A 22,558-nucleotide genomic window follows, 5' to 3' on the forward strand; every position below is an offset into this window, starting at 1 on the left:
CCTTCCCTCCATCAACTGTTTTCAGAAAATGAAGGACAAGCCCCCATCTCAGATACCCCATGGGAAGGGACAATTAAGAGAGACAGAGCCAAGCCTAAAATGATTTAACTGGAATAGAACAACCCCCAAAACTCTAAGGCCTGAGTTGACATCTTCTGTATACTTACTGCTTTTTGTTACCTTTGCTCCTAGCTGGGAAGAAGAACGCACAGTTACTTGGGAGTTGAACTGGCCACAGATTGGCACTCAGTGCTACAGCTTACTTCCTAACGACAGACTTAAACTACTTATTCCACAGACCAAAACTCTCATCCCTGGTCTCCACTAGCTAGCAGTGTGGCTCAGCCACACTCGGACTTTCACTTTCATTCTCCCATTGTAGAAACTCGAGGTCACTACTAGTGACCTCCACCAGTCAAGCATTTCAAGTCACTTCTGGAGTCCTGAGTTGTGAAAACACATAAGTGGGATGACACTCCTGAAGTTACCATCTACCTAACTCCCAACCCCCACCAACTTCGACAACTCTTGGCCACAGATTCCTCTGGCTGTGTCTCTTAGGGGTCTCGAAGTCCTGAGAAGCATGAGTAGGACATGCTACACCAAGTCATTATAAAGTCCAGGTGGCCATGTTCAAAGCAAGAATAACTTAAAACTAGGTTTCCTGGCCAGACACCAGTTTATACACTAATAAAGTTCACAGCAGATTTTTCCCTAAGAATTTTACCAAGCAAACCTTCCAAGGTGAGTGAGAAGTACCTTGGAGAACATGGCTCAGGACTACCAGGGTTTTCAACTATGAGCTAGAGGAGATGGCGAAGGCCTAGATAAAGCACAGATATTGGAATGGGGACTCTTAGAAACCAAAAACTTCTCTAGACCTCAATAAACAAAAGGTAAAAGGGCTAATCCTACAGTTGCAGGTGCATAGGAGTGTGGTAGGGAACAGTTGGAAGACTAGAACCGCAGCTTTGGAAAGAACCCCATGCGGCCCTCTTCTTCCATTCTTAAGATAGAATGGTCCCTACCTAAAGTTGTTGGGGGAAGGCTGTGAGGGAGAACATAGTGGAATTTTAGGCAGTATAATGCTTAGTAGAAATACAGGCTATTTCCATCTTCAAAAAATTCTAGTCTGGATTTATTAAAATAAAACTAAATAAAAAAGGAACAAGGCTAAACTCAAACTTATGTTTTTGTGTTCATGACACTAAATAAACAGATTTTGGTAAATTCTCCCCTTTTAACTCATTGGTTGGTATTGTATAGATGCAGCCAGCATCTAATATGCTTTCAATTGTGTCTTCAGCCCTCAAGACCCTGGGGGTCTGAAATCTCAGCCAACTTTGCAATTTAATCCAAAACCCAAAGCAGTTCAGATTCCAAGTAACCTGTTACCCTCTGCTAGCAAAACATCACTGGTGGTTTGAAAAAGGCCATTTTTAATAACCCCTTTTCAGTTTCCTGGCAGGCCCCTAGCTTTACTTCAAAGTTGATTTTCCCCAGTGAGAGTACAGCTGGAAGAATCCAGAAGTGCGCTGTGCCATGCTTCCACTTCGAAGGCCCAGCTGTAGGGCAACAAAGAGGACTGGGATTGGAAGGCAGACAGGGGGCTGGGCAGGCTGTGGGGGGCTGGGCAGACTGTGGCTTACAGGGAAGTTTCCTCAGCTAGGGCCTTCCCAAAGACAAAACAGTGCATCACCCATAACAGTGAACTAGCACAGGAACAGAATCCAAATTGAATTTTGGGATTGTATCACTTTGGCTTATTTTAAAATAAATTTGATAATAAAAAAGAAATTGGGGCTGCCTCTTGAGTGTTACAGTAGTTTGGGATTTTTTGTTGTTGTTGTTATTGTTTTCTCTCAGTGGCCCATTCTTCAGATGTCACACAACAAGGTGCCAAGAAAACAGTCTGAAGAGAGACGCTGGAGGCAGGGAGGAGGCAAGGGAGCAGAACTTCATTTGTGCAGATGAATGAAGACAGCTACAGACTGAGATAGCCTGAAACTCCAAGACAGCAGTAGCCTCGCAAGCCTGACTTTTCTCTTGTGTTTCTTGCCCAGGACTAGTGAAGTTGGGGTTGCCAGTCAAATGACCACTTAACTCCAAATGTCTCATTTAAACTCCAAGTCGTCTTAAAACAGCAGAGAAGGACTGGGGCCAGAAAGTGCTTTCTAGTACAAACACTAGTGCACTTTTATGAGGCAGGTAAAGCCTGAAATTATGTTGCTAATTAATTTTATATTTCCTCCAGCTACCTAGAACTAACTGCAGCCCAACATTCCTCAATTGGGATTTGGCCAAGAATTTAGATAATGCCATTTATGGACTATGCCAACAGTTGAGGTCATGCTTTCTGTCTAAAGGGGAAAAAGAAATAGGGAGGAATTCATGGAAAGTACATATGGGGAGGGGGGACAAAAGAGAGAGGAAAGAGACGAGAGGTAAAAATCTCTCTATAGCAACCAAGCCCAAACAGACACACAGAGGAGACAGGCCCAAGAGGCATCTGTACAACTTGGGGGCGGGGGGAACATGAAGCAAAACAGTCTAAAGCAGCATTCACAGGGAAAGCTCAAGAAACAGCAAGGTCGAGTCACAGAAGCAATGCCTCCAAAATTGTGAAGGACATCAAAAAGCCTGGTGCCTTGCATCATGGCTGCTAGCAAACGTTCTTTGCTTTATGCACGCCAGGAATGTGAACTGCCTGCCACCTGGTTCAGGTTTGGTAATTAGAAGTGAGGTTTTGTTTCTAGCAGGAATTCAAGGATAGGAGGACTAGAGAGAAGCTCTAGAATCAGGGTAGCCTGAATATTGCAGTTGGATAACCCTTTGGATGTCATTGAGTCTAATCATTCCTATTGAGATGTGAAAAAGGAGGCCCTGAATGGGAAAATAGCACAGCCAAATGGTGCTGTTAGCCACAGAGAAAAGACTGGCACCAGCTCCCAGCTCTTCATATTGAACATTCCACTGCTCCAAAAGAAAATGCGAAAGGCAAGACTGTGCAAGATTATTTTATAAAGTTAAAGTTTCTAATCCTGATACTATATCATCTCTGCTTTCTTTAGTGTCAAAATATCTTTTTGGGAAACAATGACCCCCAAAAGTAACTGTTGTTTTAAAAGGTTTTCTCTGTTTTATAGTATAACCAGCAAGAATAATAACTAGAATCTCCATGCGACACATCAGTATTTGGGGGCAAATATTTGCCATGTAAAAACAGTAGTCTAGTCTGGTCTCCTGCCACATATCACCAGTCCACCCAAATTCTCATCTGAGCCTAAGTTTGGAAGCCATTGAAAATGCTACTGAAGTGTTATGCAGGGAAGAGTGCGTTTGAAATAGGATGGCTTTGCTGGGATATGAATGCAGGGTGAGCTTGGGAAGGGAGGAAGACTGTGGAGAACCAAGCTGCCTTGGGTTCAAATTCTCAGCCTGTTTTGTTTTATTTTCTGTTATTTTGTGATGACAACTTCAAATGATCATTGTATCCTGCTTTAATGGCAAATATCTCTGCTATTATATAGTTATATTTTTGATTTGAGAATGTTTTTAAATTTTCCTCATGAGGAAAAAAAAGTCATAACACTCATTTCCCATGTGGTATGCTTCTTGTATAAAAGTTTAGAGAGGTTTTGTGACTTACCTAAAATTACCTGGTTCCTACATGTTCTGCTTCATTCTAGACCTTTTAGTCCTTCCTCTAGTCTCCATGTCTATCCTATTTTTGTTAATTTAGCTTCTCAGTATGACCCATCAGCTGGAAGCACTCCCCACCCCCAAATGCTCAGAAGCAGCACTCTGCAAGGCAGGGCCAAGACGCACCAGGCTTCAGGTCCCAGAAAAATTTACCGGGGGTGTAAAGATCTCTGCCTCCTCACAGCCCACTGATGTGACCTCTGGGAAATTTGTGCCCTAGTTGTCCCATCACTGCAGCCACCCTACTGCTATTGCTTCTAGCCAGATAAAGGCCAGAGCAGAGAATCTGCATGTCAAAATGCACACCCAGTATGATCTTTGTCATCTAATTCTCATGATCCTCATTGAGATGACTCAACGATCATGTTAGGAATATATTTCCTCCTAGGGACCACCCTGTACTACTCAATTAAGAGTCAATCTGATCATGAAAAAGGATTTAACCATTAATCTTAACCAAGGTAGAGTAAATAACATGGGCAAAACAACCACAATATTCCAAATCCCAAGCTGAATGTGTTTGAGATTCCTATTTGGAACTGGGGCTGTTTCGAATTGTTTCTAGCTGGGATCCTGGTTGTTTGTGATGATCCTCATATATATATGCCCCTTTATGTGTGTGTGTGGGGGGGAGAATCACATTTCCTAAGAGAATAGCAAAGATAGCCTCTGGCTCCTGGCGAGTTTGGTGATTAGCAAGTTCCAGAACCCTGACTTAGCAAAAGTACTGCGAGGGAAGACCTAGTAGTTACTTAGCTGTGGCTCAGACAGAACCTGCATCATTTGTAATAAATAACTTTTGAAAGAAGTTGAACTTGTATCTATCTCTGGGCAGGCAGGAGCCCAGTACAGATCATAGATCTGGCCCATCAATAAATGTTCATCTCTCAGACCCTGGCAAAATAAAACAGGACTCAAGGGCTTTGGGTAAAACAATCAGCTTCCCAGACTCACATGGGAAAAAGTTAATATGGTGGTAATGAGCCACTTAAATGCCTGTCTGCCTATGTTACAATAACATGCCCTTTTCATTCCTTCCAACAGCTCCCAAAGGGCACTGTGGACAGCCATGTTTTCTGGGTATTTAGCTCCCACTCCACAAGCCTACCAAAAGCAAATCACTTCCTACTCTCCCAATGTTTTTTTTAAACATGCTGAGTCCCCCCTCCCCAGTCTTTTTCTTTTATATTGTCTATTTGTCATGAGTTTTCCTTCTCTTATGCCTTTTACAATTCTTTCCCCTTTATTCTTTCAATGTTTAGGACTATTTTTTTATTGTTGCTGTTGGGGATCTATTTGCCTTTCCCTCTCTATTCTATTTCTTTGCTCTGCCTGTCATATTTTTAGTAATTTCTTTTTCTGTTTAGTAGAACCTCCTTTACTATGTTTTTGTTGGGTTTTGCTTTGTTGTTTTTATGGAGTTTTGTGTTTGTTTCTTTATTCTGTCTTTTTCTCACTCCTAAAAATGGGGTTTGGTTTACTTTTTCTTTGCCATGCTTTTTTTCTTCCCTTGGGTCTTAGCTGCTCTGTTTTTCCTTTTTGCTTTTTAGGAGGTTTGTTGGGAGGGAGAATAGTTGTTTTTAGATTTTTTTCATAGATATATTTCTTTTAAAATTTTCATATATATATATATATATATAGTTTTCTTTAATTAAACTTTTGTCTCTGAGCCATCTATGGTGGTACACGCTGATAATCTTGGCATTTAGGAGGTGGAGGCAAGGGGATTATGAGTTTAAGGCCAGCCTGAGTTACACAGTGACATCATCTTGTCTCAAAAAAGAAGAGAGATCCATTTTCCTCTCGTCCTCCACCACTGTATTCATGTGTTCTCCTTTGTCTTTCAACTTGAAGCAGCATCATTATTTTAACACAACTGTCACAAAGACAGTATTCAACATCCTCAACAATGGGCTTCCTCTATTACTAATGTCTCTGATTCAGGATGTATAATTTTTATACATTTTATTATGTATCATGTTTTAACTAAGGTCAATTCTTTATTCAAATGTCCTTAGTTTCTACCCAATGTCCTTTTTCTATGCCTGTCTCCCATCTAGGATCCCAATGACATTTATTTAGGTTTAGGTCACATCTCTTTAGGTTCTTCTTGCTTGGACAATTCCTCTGACTTTTCATCTTTTTGGATTATAGCGATAGTTCTGAAGCATAGTGGGCAGGTGTTTTGCAGAATGTCCCTCAATTGGGACACAATGATGCTAACCTTAGTCTTGTGCTTTTTTTGGGTTTTCCCACTATGAATGGACTTTCTCCTTTATTCTGAACTGCAGTTTTGGAATCAAATCCTTGCTTGGGATGGAAAGGATTAAGCTCTACCTTATGGAAGATGGCCAGTGCCACATTATTTTGTTGCTCTGGTTCTTTCAGATTGCCTCTCTGGTTCCTTATCATCACCCTTCCATATATTTTTTTCACTCATTTAACTTTCTAAGCTATTTCTTTTTATTTATTTTTCTTTGATACTTATTTGCTTCATTTTTAATTTCAATTTGCTTTCCTCTATCTCCTTTCTCCATCCCTTTTTCTTCTTTACCTTTTAATGTTCTCCCTTGTTTCTTTTTATTCCATTTACATTTCATTTGTTTAAAAGTAATTGTCTTCATTTGTATGTCTATTAATCCTTTTTTTACATAACATTTTCTTGACTAAGGAAATTAATATACACTACATAACTAACATATCTTACATAGCTAGGAGAATAATACAAAGAGGCAAAGGGGAAAATGGAACCTCATTCTCACCCTCTAAGCCGCACTTGTTCATTATCTACTGGACTTCACACCACTCTTTTTTTTCACACCACTCTTGAAAGCTGTGTGCCCTCCTGGAAATGATCAACAGACCCTGTGCTTTCTTCAACAACTCTGATCCATCCGTGGTCATAGCCATTAAACTGAAAATTGACTGGAATATCAAGGTGATAGTTGCATATTTTCTTGTATATAAGCATCCACATTACAATCACCTTAGCCACCTATGAGTAAAGGAGCTGTATTCTACACAGACTTTCCCTAGATCTTTTTAACTCTTAGCATCAGGAGCGTGCATGTGTGTGTGTGTGTGTGCATGCTTGCATGCATGAGTTGTGTGTGTGTGTGTCTCACACTCAGTGAGCAACTAGAAACCAAGGTTAAGATGTGAGTTGGAGCCTAGGGATCTTGGGGAAGGAGGCTTTGTGAGAAGTGACTATACATGTGTCTGGAAGGCATCAGGGAGGACTCCCCCCCCACACACACACGCTTCACAACTCAGATGGCCTACTTGTAGGCCTCACTCCCTCATCACTCTCTCTTATCCTAATGATTTACTCTCTCTGGGTGTGAGCTCTGGAACACTGACATTCCGGGCCTGACCCCATATGCAGCAGGGCCAGCGAGCAAAGCTGAGCTGCCAATTCCTCTGCTGGTTTGCACTCCAGTTTCCCTGAGTGGGACAAACAACAGCACAGCCTTTCCTGACAAGCCCTGCATTATAGAGCGTGCTTTAGGTGTAACTCCGCACAGGAGCTGGGCAGGGGTTGGGCATACGCGTGAATTAGATGGCCTCGTAATCCCTTTCTGATGGTGAGATTCATCTGAGAACTTTTTAAAAAATGTATTTCACTTTATTTTATGTGCATTGGTGTGAAGGTATCAGATCCCCTGGAACTGGAGTTACAGACAGTTGTAAGCTGCCATGTGGGTGCTGGGAATTGAACCCGGGTCCTTGGGAAGAACAGTCAGTGCTCTTAACCACTGAGCCATCTCTCCATCCCCCATCTGAGTACTTTTGTCGTTGCTGTCAATTAAAACTGACACCAGGAGGCAATCAAACACTGAGCTAGGAGCTGAAAGCAAAAACATCATCCTAGCTCCTACCAGAGCCCTTCTCCCCCCACCTCCTTTTCGTTATGATACTACTACATGTTGAGAAAAGAAACCAGGAACAAGTCTATAAAATGATATATCCCATTCTTCCAAGCCAAGGTTTCATTGTATCCCAGTTAGAGTTGGATTGTGCTGCTGGTCCACCACCCTCACTGAAAAAGTAGTTTTCTGGTGGTGAAGATCCACTCTACATTGTCACAGAGTGGTTCTTCCTATCTTCTGCTTGCCTCTATACATCAGCCAAAACTGGCATTGGGCTAAAGACCATACAACTTTATCTTCCTTCAATGTGGTATTAATTTTCACCAGGAAAAAAAAGCAGTCAATGAAAATCGGGCACTTAAGGTAGTAAGGGGGACAGTTTTGCCTTAGGGCAATGCATAAGGGTTTGATTTTCTTTGAATTCTCAACCTGATTTTGAGGTTAGCAATAACTAGTATAAGGGCAGTGCAAATACATGAGGTGAAGCCCTCATCCAAGAGCCAGAAGAACCCACTGGCTTAGCAGTACAATGATTTTAAACAGTCCACATATTGAAGGGCTTTTAAACAATGTGGTTGTCATCCACAGTGACCAGATTGAGCAAGTCTACTATACAAAGCAAGCTCAAACAGGCAAAGTAACATTGGGATGGAGGGGGCATAAAGAATGGTTCATAAGAATGATAGAATTTCTGCATTTCTGGTTCATTTCCTTGTCTACAGCAGAGGAAGAAGAGATGTTTACAAGGGCAGTTGGATATGGGAGATGCTCAGAAGGCCTCCATACAAGCATCAGCCTCTTTGAGACTATACGGATCACTGTTGGTGTTAATTCAAGCATCAGGAATTCCCTAGGCTGACCCTAGGAAAAAATATTGACACCGTAAATACTGAAGTAGAGAAGTAGAAGTAACAGAGGAAAACTTGACCTTGGAAATGTAAAGTACTTGTTTCAAGGGAACCAATGACTTACAGAGCAGGAAATGGTCATAGAGATATGTTAATTGTCAACGCTAACTATAATAAACAGTTCCCAAAGGCTAAAAATTATAAATGACAGGGAGACTTTGAGTTGAGAGCAGAAAGAGGCTGTAAGCTATGTAGGAAGGTGAACCAGGAAAACTTTAAAAAAGTTAGGGGACTTTATATGTGATCTTGAAGGAAAGAGGCAAAATGGCAATAGGAAAGATGAAAGGGGACAGGAAATGCTAGACCAGCACACAGCAGTTATGCTCAGTTCTGATATTAAAATGAATTTCCAATGAACCATAAAGGTAGAAATGACTCTTTTGAATGGCCATACATATATGTGATTTTTTTTCAGTTCATGGTAAATGAACTCACATAGGTACTTATAGGATGGAATTGAAATAGGGTGCTTCTAGTAAAGAAAACCCCCAGCCAGCCAAGCCTGATGTTACAGAACTGTAATCCCAGCTATGAGGGAGACTGAGGCAGGAGGATCACAACTTCAAGACTTTCCTAACTCCCAGTGGTGGTCAACTTAATGAGCTATCTGGTCTCAATATAAAATGGTCAAGAGTGCTGTGGTTGTTTCAGTGCTAGATAGCCTATCTGGAATGTGTAGGGCCCTGGGCTCATTTCAATACATGCTGAGCTGGCTCTTCAGCTCAGGTCAGAAACAATTGATTTTCCAAGCATGTTTGCCTTTTTGGAGGCTGCTCTCCTGTCAGGTTTCCTTCACAGCAACATGGAATTTGCACATCATGTCAGAATCACCAAAATTTAGGCAGGCACCAGTCTATTTCATAGGAACCAACTCTCAGGAAAAAAGTAGCAAGAGCTTTAAGGGTCCAGAACAAACTGCAAGAGTGTACACTCTGTAGTTTATAGTCTACACGGAGGAAAAAATAGTTATTTGTTGCTGTGCATACCTATATCTTCATCAGAATGGATTACAGCAAGAATTAAGTTCTAGTAGGTACTTGCTTTGTGAGTGTATCTGTCATTGGTACTAGAGATTGAACCTATGGCTTTGTACATGCTAGTTAAGCATTTTACCATGGAGTACCAGCAATTATAAAGATAATATCCATACCACCATGATTTGTATATGGTCCGAGTGTGCCTCACAACTTTATATGTTGAAACCTTCCCCCATTGTAATGTATTAGGATGGTACAAAATTAATTCAGTGATAGTGTTTAGAGACAAGGCCTTTAAGATATGACTATGTTTAAATAAGGCCATTATGGTGCAGCTCTCATGGTTGAGTTCTGGTAAATTAAGGCAAGAAGGAAGACACGGAGTCACACGCATGTCCCTTGCCTCTTGTCATATGATACTCTATATAGCTTTAGGACCCTGGTTGCAAAGTCAAGGGTTCTTGAACTAAAGTAAAGTCTTTAGTTTATAAAGTCTCCAGTCTCCTGTATTTTGTTACATAACAGTAAATGGACTAATATAGATATTTAGACTTCGCAGTACTGTTGTAAGTACTAAAAGAATGTATGTGCATGAAAGTGTTTCAAACAGAGCCTTGTATAGGATAAGACAATATATGTATGAGCTACTGTCGTCACTATAGCTGTTGATTGTTGTGGCTCCTGATGCTGTTACTGTAAAAGGAAACATCTTAGAGTTTCTTGAAGCTATTATATATTTTCTTCAGTTTTTTCCTCACAGGTTTCTCCCAAAATGAGAGTGGTTAGCTGTCACTGCTCTTTCTCTGAGATACCATCCCCACCAAGAGCTAAACTCTAGAATGAATAGTTAATCAAAATTGTACCCCCAAAACTGCCCTGGACACAAGGAAAGCTTGCCCTTCCCTGCCTGTCATTCCACAGCATCACTGAAGCAAGCTGCCTCGCATGTCTTACCACTATTCTTGTACAGACATGGAAAAGATGCAAACAGGCCAGCACGCACTACACTCTCTGAGAATTAGCCTAGAGCATACTGCTTCCATTCCTTTGTGTGATCCAGTTTTTCTTCCTTCCTGTGCTTCTCAATGCTTCTACAGAGTTGCACGTTACTGACTAGCCACAGACAATGCATTGCCTTATCCTTAGCTAGGCCTTTAGGCAGCTGGGACTGGTGGGACAGGCTAGACTCCACAGGCACTGGCTCATTCCCATTGTAGCTGGAGTCCTCCATCTCATTCCCGTAAGAAACCAATGGGAAGGAGAAACCAAACTCACAGATGCATACCCCGTGTTTGCTCACCCCCCCTTTTCAGGTAAAGGGCAACTAAGACATTTACATTCCCCCCCAGCAAGTTCTGTCACTGTCATCTGCTTACTTTCTCCTACACTTTAATTGATCCTCGACTCCTGGTGCAAGCCTTTGTATGATCATAGGGATTTCAACATCCTTGGTCCAACTACCATAACCCCTTCCTTCACCTACACCACTTATCCACATCCTCAGTCACGCCCAGAATCTTTTTGTCACCAAAAACTGCCCCACCTGTGTCATCTTCTACTCTCTGGCTGCTTCTGTCCCACTGGGAACTTTTCTCTGTTTCTACTTATTGCATTCATAGAACTCTTGATTTCTCCCAATTTACCAGCCTCATTCAGCATAATTACCTTCTCTGACTGGCCTGGGATCTGCCATCCATTATTTCAATCACTGCCCTTTCCATACTCTTAACCTTCTCCATCATCCCCTGGTGCCACCTGCACATCCACATTCTGCTGCTCCAGAAGAGTTCTTCCTGGAAATCCTGGCCAGTTCCCACTCTAATCACCTCTATAGCCTCATCTTTCCACTGCTCACTGCCTTAACTCCTGAATCTTTACCTATGTCCTCTCTACTGGGAACATTATGCTCTGACCTCTCATCTTTAAGGCAAAGCCTCTCAGCCTTACCTCTCTATTTGCTCTCCCCCTCCTTTTCTTCCTAAGGTTTTGGGATAAATAGTGTATTGTTACTGCCTCTTCTCACAGTGCAGTCTGCTTCTGTTTCCTGAGTACATCCTCTTATCATCAGTACTGTTATTATAATTAATAATTGTACTGTAGCCACCACTAGACATAAGGACCTCAAGTGGGAGCATCTTGTCTAACTTAGCTATGTGGCCCCAGAGCCTAGCACAGTGCTTGATTGATAGGAGGTGCTCAATAAACGAATTATGTCACAAACACTTACTGAGCACCTACTAGGAACCAAGCACTATATCGGCTCTGTTAGAATCCACAGAATTTGGGCCCTAATCCATCATAAGACCCACATTCAAGAACCATTGATTCTCACAGAAACCATCTCTCCTTTGTGAATGCCCATGACCACTGCTCTGTGCTGGGCCTTCCTTGCAAAAGTCAGTCAAATTTTATTGAATAAGCCTGATAAAACCCAGCAGATCACAAAAGACTAATTGCTTATATAAATGGCCATGGGTAGGTTTGTTAAGGGGTATGGAGCTGACAGCATGTTTTTCAGGCTTTCAGAACCAGTTCTGAACAGCTCTAGGGCAACACATTAACTTGCAACTCTAACTCAACACAGCTAAGCTCTACTAAGCTTCTACATGACCTTGCCCTGGCCCTTCAGCTTCTCTCACCAAATCTTTGTTTCTAGGTTTTTATCTTCCACCTTCAAAACAGTGAAGAAGTGTCTTGGTCGCCTACTCAACAGTATGAAGAAATACCAAGTAGAAGTTCTGCTGAGTTCAGGATCCCACTTCACATAATGTACTTCCCCTTTCTACTCAGAGGCTACCTTTGGTAGCTCTGCTTCATTCTACCAACTGGATCCTATGCCAGGTGGTCAATAGGAATAGAATTTGGTTTTAATGGCCAGGGAAAGGCTTCACGGACAAGAAAGGGACACTTTGTGATTACAGATCAGCAGATGGAAATGCTCTGGCTAAACATGAAGATCTCTCTCTCTCTCTCTCTCTCTCTCTCTCTCTCTCTCTCTCTCTCTGTGTGTGTGTGTGTGTGTGTTGTGTGTTTGTGTGTGTTTCATAGTTTTCTTCTTGGAAGGAGACAGCATGTATAATGCAAGATCAAGAGGTACAAATGGAGTAAGTGCTCTCCCCACTCCTGCCAGGGTCTCCTCTCTGGGTGTCATCACTGTTTCTTCTGTGGCCTTCTAGAGATGGTGGATACATTCACAAATACTGGTATAGCTGCATTCTAGTCACTGACTTAGAACATGGCCAAAGATACCATAAGCAGAGGGAACAGGTATGTGCAGAAATGTTAAAGTAGGAAATGCCCTTTCATCCAATATACTCTTCTTAAGTCCAAATCTCTCTTAGTAGCCTCTTCCATCCTGCCAGGGAGCCCAAGTTCAAATTTCTAAACCCCTCCAATTGGTACCATTGTCTGCAGTTTGAAGAGTATAGTCATAGCCCCTGTTTCTTGCAACTTTGATACAGTTCTGTGAAGTCACTTTCTCCTTAGCTGTCTTTGCCTTAGAGTTAGGCCAATTAATAATCCCTGTACCTCCACTGTAGCTAATTTGAAAAACATTTCCATGTGCAGCTACTTCTAACCACTGTCCATTTGCAAATTTTATCCCTCTCCTTCAGGTCCATGTTGATTCTCATAGGCAATACTGGAATTTGGAATGAATGCCTACCTAGTGGCCTCAAGCACCTTAGGTAAAATCAAATGACCTAAGTACTGTTAGAGCTCACTAGCACTCAACAAATATTTGTTTCTTTCTCATCTTCTCTCTGATATCTCCTTCCCACCACCCTTCATCCATTCTCCACATAACATATGCATGTAGATCATCAGATGGTGTACAATTCATGAAATATTTCTTTATGTCTTTTCTCTAATGAAATCAAGATCAGAACATTATAACATGACAACTTACCTGAACCCTAGAGGAAGGTACTAGGAAATTCCAGGTATATACACTGCAAAGGAAAATCACTTCTAATGCCTCTTAAATCATTGACTTCAGAATGTAGAGTGGCATTACTGTCACTTAGAGGCTAAGAAGGTCAATACTTACCCTGCATTGCAACCTTAAAACACTACGTATCTTTTATGACTCATCTCCAAAGTCATCTTCTTCCAAAACCTGGGCCAGTTCATCTGTTTTCACAGAAGTCTGAATGAACTTTTTCCTTTCTGTGCATTGCCAAAGGTGAGTCTGTTCTTCCTGGTCTGATGCAGTACAGTAAGACTCCATTACCCATTCCAACTCATTATCCCACCTCCTAAGGCATGTCCAACTAAATGAGGTGGGTGGCTATTGAGGAGCACATTAGGAGCTTCCCTCAACTCGTATGTACTAAATTAAACTTAGAGTATGCTTTACCCTGAAACTGATTTATTCTCCTTGACCTAGTTCAGTGCATATGATGTAAGTGTAACTTAATTTTTAACTTATATGCCATCTGCTTTATTTCAATGAAGTTAAAATGTTTTTCATGTCATCAACTGTTCTTTGAAAATAATTTAATGATTTTATAAGGCTTTCATCTTGTTTCAGTCCATAGTATATCTCTTCCCCCTCTTCGAAGGCTCATCTATTTTTCCTATTTTAGCTTTTACAGATAACATTATACTAAAGGTGTATAAATCTGTAACTGAACATCTATTTCTCAGAAGACATACTTTGAAGTTCAGTTTCTCAGTCATGAGGTACTAAGATTTATCCATGTTTTTGTAGAGATTATCAAGCCACTTCCTATGACATGGTGCTGATTTAAACCACTGGTAGTATACAAGAATGATAAGATCATTGCACTGTGGCCAGCACAGTTCATAAATCTTTTCTAATATGATAGGCAACAACACTTGCCTGTCATTGTTACTCCAACTTGAATTCTTTTATCGTTAGTAAGATGGAAGAGTTTTTCACTAATGTTAACATGTGTGATTTGTTTGCCCCTGTCTTGTCATTTAACCTATGTATTTCTTTTGCTTGCTTTCTGATGACGATCACATTGTCTCCCTTATAAATTGATATGTAGTATATGTAATCAGCATGTTTGCTAGCAGTCATGCTTCTTGCTATTCACAATTGATAAGTTTGATAAAATCATGGCAAACATTGTACTAGTGAGTGCTGGCCCATAGCATATAGATCTGATTTATTAACAACAAAATCACAGCCAGCAGCACCGTCACACATGACTGAAGCTCATGTGATACCCCTAGTTTATCTGTGAGGTATCTTCCAGCCTTCTTTAAGTTTAGAAGCACTAAACATTATGCTTGGGGAGTGTTTTGAACAGTGAAATCATCAAAAAATGTGATGATTGTGGCACCAAACACACCATGCAGAGAGCTTTATTTATAGCCTAAGATTGGAAACAAAAGCTGTAGTTGGGATTCTGCATTTATCCAAATATGACCACATAAATAGCAGAATTGATCTTTGGTTTATCACTAAATTGCGGCAAAATGGATGATTTTGCAAATATGCAAATCATATATAAGGACAGAATGTACCTTATTATATTATTGTCTGAGTGCCCAGATGACCAATTATATTTTAATGTCATTCAAGCTTTTATAGAATTTTACATTTTTAATTATGTAAGCATATAACTCTTCCCTTTTGTTGTTTCATATATTTAGTTTATAGAAACCTGAAATAATATAGTCACCTTCATTTTGATGTACACGTGTGTACAAATATGTACATATTTTATTCTAAAAATTCTTTTTAATAATACACCTTCAACTTTACTTGATGAATGATGTGTGAAATCATTTGGACAGATACCAAATATAGGTCATAAAGACCCCATCATGAGCACTGTGGCATTCCAGTTCCCGGTGCAGGCTCCTCCGAACACAGGCAGGCCAGTTCTGGAATACATAAGCAATTGCCAGAAAATAGAAAAGAAGGGAAGAATGGCCTTACCTTCACCATTCCATGAAGGTGCTGGCTCTTAGGCCACTTAAGTAGTGAGGGTGCTGATCTCTCCAGGCCAGAAAATGGTATTCTCTGAAGTGCTTCTAGAGCTCATTCTGTGCCTCTCTGTGAACCTGTTGAGTCAGAATATGGGTCACTGGGTGTCTGGAATCTGCATTCTTAAATCATGTTAAACTATATAGAACATGAAGTTTACCAATCTTTTTTAATCACACAGTTCAGTGGCATTTACCACATTCCCACCGTTTGCCGCTGTTCATCTCCAGAACTTTCTCAGCTTCCTTCCCAAAGTTGAAACTTTGTACCCACTTCACAGGATCTCCCATCCTCTCTTCTACCTCACCAGGATTAACCACTATTCTCCTCTGTCTCTTGAATCTCCATATCCTAAGTAACCTACAGCAGTAGCATCTTACAGTATTTGCCCTTTTGTGTAAAAAAAAGTTTATTTTAATAAGAAAATGGCCAGTGCTAAAGCGCATGCATGTCTCATGCAGCATCACTTATTTTTGAAAATCTTAAATTTCTCAGGGACCTCTGAGGGTCCCAAAACCCTCCCAGAGGAACTCATGAGTCAAAATTACCTAACATTAAGAAACTGTGAGAGGACTAGATAGATGGCTCAGAGATTAAGAGCACTTGCTGCTCTTGCAGAGCATTTAACTTCAGTTCCCATCACCCACATAAGGCAGCTCTCAACTGCCTGCAACTCAGAATTCAGGAGATCCAATGGCCTCTATGTGATATGGCAAAAGACTGAATGAGGAAGACACTAAGTACAGTTGTAGTGGGTAGCCATTCCAGCTTTATCTGGAAGTTCCAACCCCCATTGAGGCTTTGGTAACTGTCACGCCTACAAGGCGGGGCCGAGAGAGGACCCTGAAGACCCCAGATGCAGATGGGCCGGCTCTCTTGGTTCCTGGACTCTGGGTGCTGGAGGTAGACTAAGCAGAGTTCTCCAGAGAACACCGCTGGACTGTGCTACACCTTTCCCAGACCCTGTAAACTATCCCTTCACTTGTAAGTTACCCCACAAAATAAACCTCCCTTTTAACTATGTGGAGTGGCCATAATAATTTCACCAATATACAGTTACCAAAAAAATGAACTCATAGATGTTTTATTTGGAAATTATTAATTGTTTCTAATCAAAAATAAGTTTTGTGAACTGTTTTGAATTTATTGAAGCTCTTCTTGAATTAGTAGGTTTTTGAATTCTGTTTTCAGTTCTAACATGCTAAATATCAATACACATAGCATACATAAACAAAATGTCCAAGGATCCCATAAAACATTTAAGAGTGTACAAGCAACCTGAGTATGCGTGCACACATCTATATTTCCAGGTACTGCTGAGACTGAGGCAAGGGGATTGAAAGTTTGACACCAGGACAGACAAGGTAATTTAATGAGACCCTCTCTCAAAACCCAAATCAAAAGAGGTAGAGGTGTGGTGTAGTGGTAGCACTTGCATAGAAGACATGGGAATCTTGGTTGGATCACCAGTTCTGAAAAAAACAGTGTATGTAAAGAGTCCTAAAACAAAATTGATAGCCAAGGATGATGCCACACACCTGTAATCCCAGAACTCAGGAGGCTAAGGCAGGAGGATTACAAGTTAGAGGCCCACTGGGCTATAAGGAAGATCACAAATTAGAGACCAGCCTGGGCTATATAGCAAATTCAAGGCCAGCCTGAGCTATATAGAAAAACCAGACTCAAAGGGATGAGGGTTGGTTTTTTGAGATATGGTTTCTCTGTGTAACATTCCTGGCTATCCTAAAACTCGCTTTGTAGACCAGGCTGGCCTTGAACTCACTGAGATCCACCTGCCTCTGCCTCCCAAATCCTGGGATAAAACCACCACCTGGTTAAGGAGGGGGGGACTTTTATTCTAACCTTTCTACAATAAATGAGACACAGAATAGCTCAGAATTGGGCTTTAAAAAAAAAAAAAAAGATTCCCAGGGGAAGCTCATGAGTGTCACCGCCACAAATAATCAGCATATCATAATGACTTAGGAAGATAGTGTAGTTTATCAGGTATGCTGGCTAAAACACTTAGGGAATTTAGCCCTAATACATATATACATATGGCAGTGTTGAGCCAAAAATACCAAAAATGAATTAATGAATCCTTAGGATACACCAATAAAAGGATAGTGTCCAGAATGAACGAGATGGTTTTCCTTTTACTCCACATCATTTCAGGAGTACTGGGTTTAGCTTTAGAGTACCATACACCAAGAGTGACAAAAACAAAATATAGTATGTCCTCAAAGGGACAAATGAGCTAATAAGGAGGCTGGAATGCAAGACAAATGCAGAATTGTTGAATCTAGAGGCTAATCTCTAGAACTATCAAGCCCAGAGAACTGGAAAAATGTGGTTGAATAGCTATCATGTGGAAGAGACCCTTCCTTCTGCCCAGGTAAGGCCATCCACACATGTGGCTAGTAATTCTCAAATCTGTTTATCCAGAAGGGGGCACTCCTCTGAGCTTCAGTCCTCCCCGGGTTCCCTCAATCCAGACTTCCTCAGGCACCTCCAACTCCACAGGACTAGAATCAAATTATTGGTCCTATTTTCACAAGTAAAGAACCAGAGGCTCACTTGTGTTGAGGTCCTGGTCCAGTTCCATGGGGGCTCCTCAGCCACTGGTTCACAGTTCATGTGTTTCCACTAGTTTGGCTATTTGTCCCTGTGCTTTTTCCAATCATGGTCTCAATATCTCTCACTCATACAGTCCCTCCTCCCTCTTGCTGATTGGACTCCTGGAGTTCCACCTGGGGCTCGGCCGTGGATCTCTGCATCTGCTTCCATCAGACACTGGATGAGAGTTCTATCATGACAGCCAGGGTGTTCAACCATCCAATCACCAGAGCAGGTCAGCTCAGGCACTCTCTTGACCATTGCCAGTAGTCTACAGTGGAGCTATCTTTGTGGATTTCTGGGGACCTCTCTAGCAACTGTTTGGGAGGCCCCCAGGCAGTGGAGCTGGGACCTGTCCTTGGTGCATGAGCTGGCTTTTTGGAGCCTGGGGCCTATGCTGGGACACTTTGCTCAGCCTTGGTGTAGGGAGGAGGGGACTGGACCTGCCTTGACTGAATCTACCAGGCTGGACTGACTCCCCAGGGGAGACCTTGCCTTGGAGGCAGTAGGAATGGGAGGTAGGTTGGGGGGGGGAGGCCTGGAGGGGGGAGGAGGGAGGATGGGGGAATCCGTGGCTGATATGTGAAATTAATTATAAAATAAAATATTAAAAAAAAGACCCAGAGGCTCAAAAAAAATTTTTTAGTGTATTTCCTTCTGGGCTCCAGGAAGGGAATTAGTCCCAGTCTGCCTGACTCTGAGTGTATACCTTTACATTTCCATGATGTTAGTTTATATAATAATCAGGAAGAAATGAAAACACAACCCTACAGACCTATCTTGTAGCCATTTTCACAGGGGATTTGGTCTTGCCTCAAAAATGAATGTGCTTTGAAGCCTAAATTTTCTAGATTATATTAAAAATTAATTTCTGGCACTATCAGGGACAAAATCATTAAGTAAAAAAACTTGGAGAGGTCCCTGCCCCTCTTTAGACCACACTTTCCTGATCATTAAAGGGAAGATCTCCATGTCTTCTTATAAACGGGTCCTTCCAAGTGTCTATAGCGGACAATGTTCTGGGGAAGGTACAGACATTATGAATAAGTGCTCATGCCATTTGGCCTGTGTAATAGCTCAGCTGTGTTCCAACCTCATCCTCCAGGACCCGCTGGGCTGCAGGCTGATCATATATCTTCACAATACTCTCATCAGCTCCAGGCACCCAGCCCAACATGACGTAGTTGTGCACAGTCCTGATGCGCCTCTGGAAATACCAGTGGGTTACTCAACTGGAGAAGGGATCAGGTAAGAATGAAAACCCTGAGGCACATACAGTACCTTTCCCCATACCCCAAGAGCCCATGGGTCACTTACTAGCTTCATTGCCTTGGACAAGTCATGGGACTTCTCTGAGCCTCAGTTTTCTCATCTGTGAAAAGAAGAAAAGGGGGAGGGGGATAACATATAAGGCTAAGGATGTCGTTCAACTGGTAGGATGCTTGCTTAGTATGCACCAAGTCTAGAACTGGCACACACCTATGATCCCAGCACTTAGGAGCAGAGGTAGGAAGATGAGAAGTTCAACGTCATCCTTGGCTACAAAGCAAGTCTAAGTTTTTAGACAACGTGTCAAAAAAAGGGAGGGCTAGAAATATATAATTTACCTAATTGTTGTGAAATTTTACATTTTTGGCTAAGCCAGGCTAGCCAATGCCAACTCTGCCTTGCATTCACTAGTTCTTATCAAGGTCCCTTTTCTGTCTCCTTCCATTCTGATAATTGCCCCATCATCCACCAGCCAAAGAATACTCAAGGAACTAAGGCTACATCTGGGGACTCCCAGCTCAGTCACTAGTACAAATCAGGTGGCTTCTGCTTCCTTTCACAGGGAGCAAGGTTCCTTCCCACTGAGGCCCTCTAGGCAGCTCTGCAGCAGACCCCACCCAGTCCCTCTCATTCTGCCTCTGGGGGCCAAATTGTGCAGATCAAATCCTCTTAGTCATGACAAGTCTAACGATGTCAGAAGGCAACAATCATGTCCTATTCACTTTCTAGGCTTCTTTCCTTAATTTCCCCTTTGTCTCATCCCCCTTTTAAAGAAATATATAACCAAGCACAGTACTTGAGATATGGTTCTACAAATGCTGGTCAGAAGAAAACAATCAACTCCTGCAATTTTAGAGCCTATCCAATAATTAATATAACCCGAGTTTGCATTAATTTTTCTACCTTAAACATAGCTTCATCCGTTAGAACTGTAATTTCTTAAAAGAATTTTGTCTGTTTTATAAAAACAAGCACAAAATGTCCCACTTGCTCTTATCAACTTTATTTTGTTATTGTTGGATTATCTTTGTGGTCTAGTAAATTCTTCATAGATTTCTAGTTCTGTCATCCAGCATATTACTTTCTCCTTGCATTCCAGGTCTGTCTTCCCACCTCCTTAGTGTGATATTCTACAGCTCCACCCAAGCCATGAACTAAAAGGCTGAAGCCAAGCCAGAGCCAGGTAGAGCTCTGCAACCTTCTACCCAGGAACTCTCTATAATGGTGAAGCTCAATATTTTTCCTAACTCGATGTGCCTGAGAGACCATTCATTTTCATCATCACAGTGGCTCACACAGCATCTTGGAGACTCAGGGAGAGACAGGTCTCCTGAGAAGAAAGCTGAACTGGGAGAAAGGAGAAAGGTGTTTCTCCAGGTGCTGCTGCTAACCCAAAGAGAATGGGGTCCTCATCCTTCACAGTGAGTGAGAATTCCTCATCCAGGAAAAATACAGACAATAACTGATATCCTTTGTGAATGGTTTCTTCATGTGCATGGGTGGCTCTGGGAATTAAATAAGCAATGTATGTTAAGTATCCAGCATGTTTGATACCTTTAAAAAACACATTCAGAATCTAGCTAGGAGAGGAATGCTGACTCATAGTTCCTCCATCTTGTTCACAGAGCACCACAACAAAAAGCTTTGTCATGCTCTTCTCTGCCCTACAGACACACTGTAATCATCAATTAATTCATTGATTTCATCAAAAAAGGTTGTATCTCCTGGCTCCCGATTCTGACTACACGGCATAGTTCCCTAATAGGAATATTGTGGCCAACACTATACCATGTTATCTACAGCCCACATCATCACACTTCCAGCTTCTCCTTTACCTGATCCTGCTTTTTACAGGGCCAGTAATAGAATCCAGGCAAGGTGATCAAGGCTGGTCTTAAAATCAGGTAGTTCCCACATTTTTATGGCTAAAGGGAAGATTGTGATACCCCATCCTGCTCACCCCCACATCTCTGACATGATCCCCACCCCCACCCCCAACTCCTGCCTCTCCCATCTTGGCTCCCTGTGGCTTATGATGCTGCGTACCACATCTCAAGGCTTCCAGTCACCACAGGTCCAGGGTGAAGTCGAGAAAAAAGTGAATCTGCCATCGGAGAAACCTGTGAGTGTGCAACACCAAAAGACATTTTATACTGGGTTTCTTTAGTACTGCTTGGGTAATAATCAGCATATTATTATAACAACAGCAAATATTTACATGTACGCTTTATAGTTTATAAAATTCTCCAGTGAATAATTTTTTTCTTTGATCCTCAAAATAGTTCAGTGGCTTCATTTGTGGAAAACCATTGCTAAAAAAAAATTTAGAAAGAAATTGTCTTTATCAAGCTAAATTATTCACACACATACACAAAAATAATCCCTGCCACACAATCCAGTTTAATAAAACAAAAATGTTAAAGGTCAGCTACTTTGCCCCCAAAGGCATTAAACTCTAAGGTTTCTATCTTTTAAGGAAGATATTAGCTGTATTTTAGAAATAAGCATAATTCTCTAAAAGATTAATTTGCTCAGAGTCCACACAGCAAATAACAGAGATGGCTCTTAAAGCCTGGCTTATATGACTCTAAACCTAATTCTTTCTGTCTCAATCCTAAAACGCCATTCAACTGCCTTCAGTAAAATGGCCGCCATCCTCCCTTTGGAGAAATGGGCAGTGGCCGACTGAACCCATCTTAAACACACAGAATCCTAACAAATTCTCAAAAAAATTTTTTTTAAAAAAAATATCACCTTTTCCTCTAGGCATCCAAGTTTCTAGATCATTCTAGAAAAGCTTTTTTCTCCTTAGAGGTAGGGAGCCGCAGAACCGCATGCACCCCCCTGCCAGCTGCGCCACCCAGCTCTGGCCCCACCCTCCATCTTGCAGCAGTCCATCACACGTCATCGTCATCAAGTCACGGGGCCTGCCCACTGTCCCACTGCATCAGAAATGCCGCAGTCTGGGAAAATGTCATTGTTTTCATCCTCCATGTTTCAGCCCCATCCTTTCCACTGCAGTCCCCGCAAACGACAGGAACACACTCACATGACAGAAATCCAGACCACACAGTCCAGTTTCTACATAAAGCCACAGCCCTGAGGAGAGCCCATGCTAAGGATGAGAAATGAGGTACTATTCTCAAGCTGCCACTTCTTCAACCACCTTGCAAAAAAATAATCAGGAAGCAAATGCCCCAACTCAATTCTCATCAACTCACTCATTCATACCTTGTCTTACCTATTGTAATTAGC

The 22,558-nt window shown here is 41.6% G+C and overlaps 1 long non-coding RNA gene across 2 annotated transcripts in view; it reads right to left on the reverse strand.

Annotated features, from left to right (window-relative positions):
• The window catches only part of LOC114704880, a 37,235-nt gene that overhangs the window by 13,815 nt on the left and 862 nt on the right, over nt 1-22,558 (reverse strand). The window contains exons 2-4 of one of the 2 annotated variants that reach the window (XR_003736326.1): nt 21,350-21,423; nt 19,352-19,406; nt 15,371-15,495 (exon numbers count right to left, since the gene is read on the reverse strand). This is a non-coding gene — a long non-coding RNA (uncharacterized LOC114704880). Of the gene's footprint in view, nt 1-7,030; nt 15,496-19,351; nt 19,407-21,349; nt 21,424-22,558 lie in introns of those variants that run through there. The other variant, XR_003736325.1, reaches the window with a different exon arrangement.

This window comes from Peromyscus leucopus, chromosome X (assembly GCF_004664715.2).
Source record: "Peromyscus leucopus breed LL Stock chromosome X, UCI_PerLeu_2.1, whole genome shotgun sequence".
In the NCBI taxonomy this organism is placed as follows: Eukaryota; Metazoa; Chordata; class Mammalia; order Rodentia; family Cricetidae; genus Peromyscus; species Peromyscus leucopus.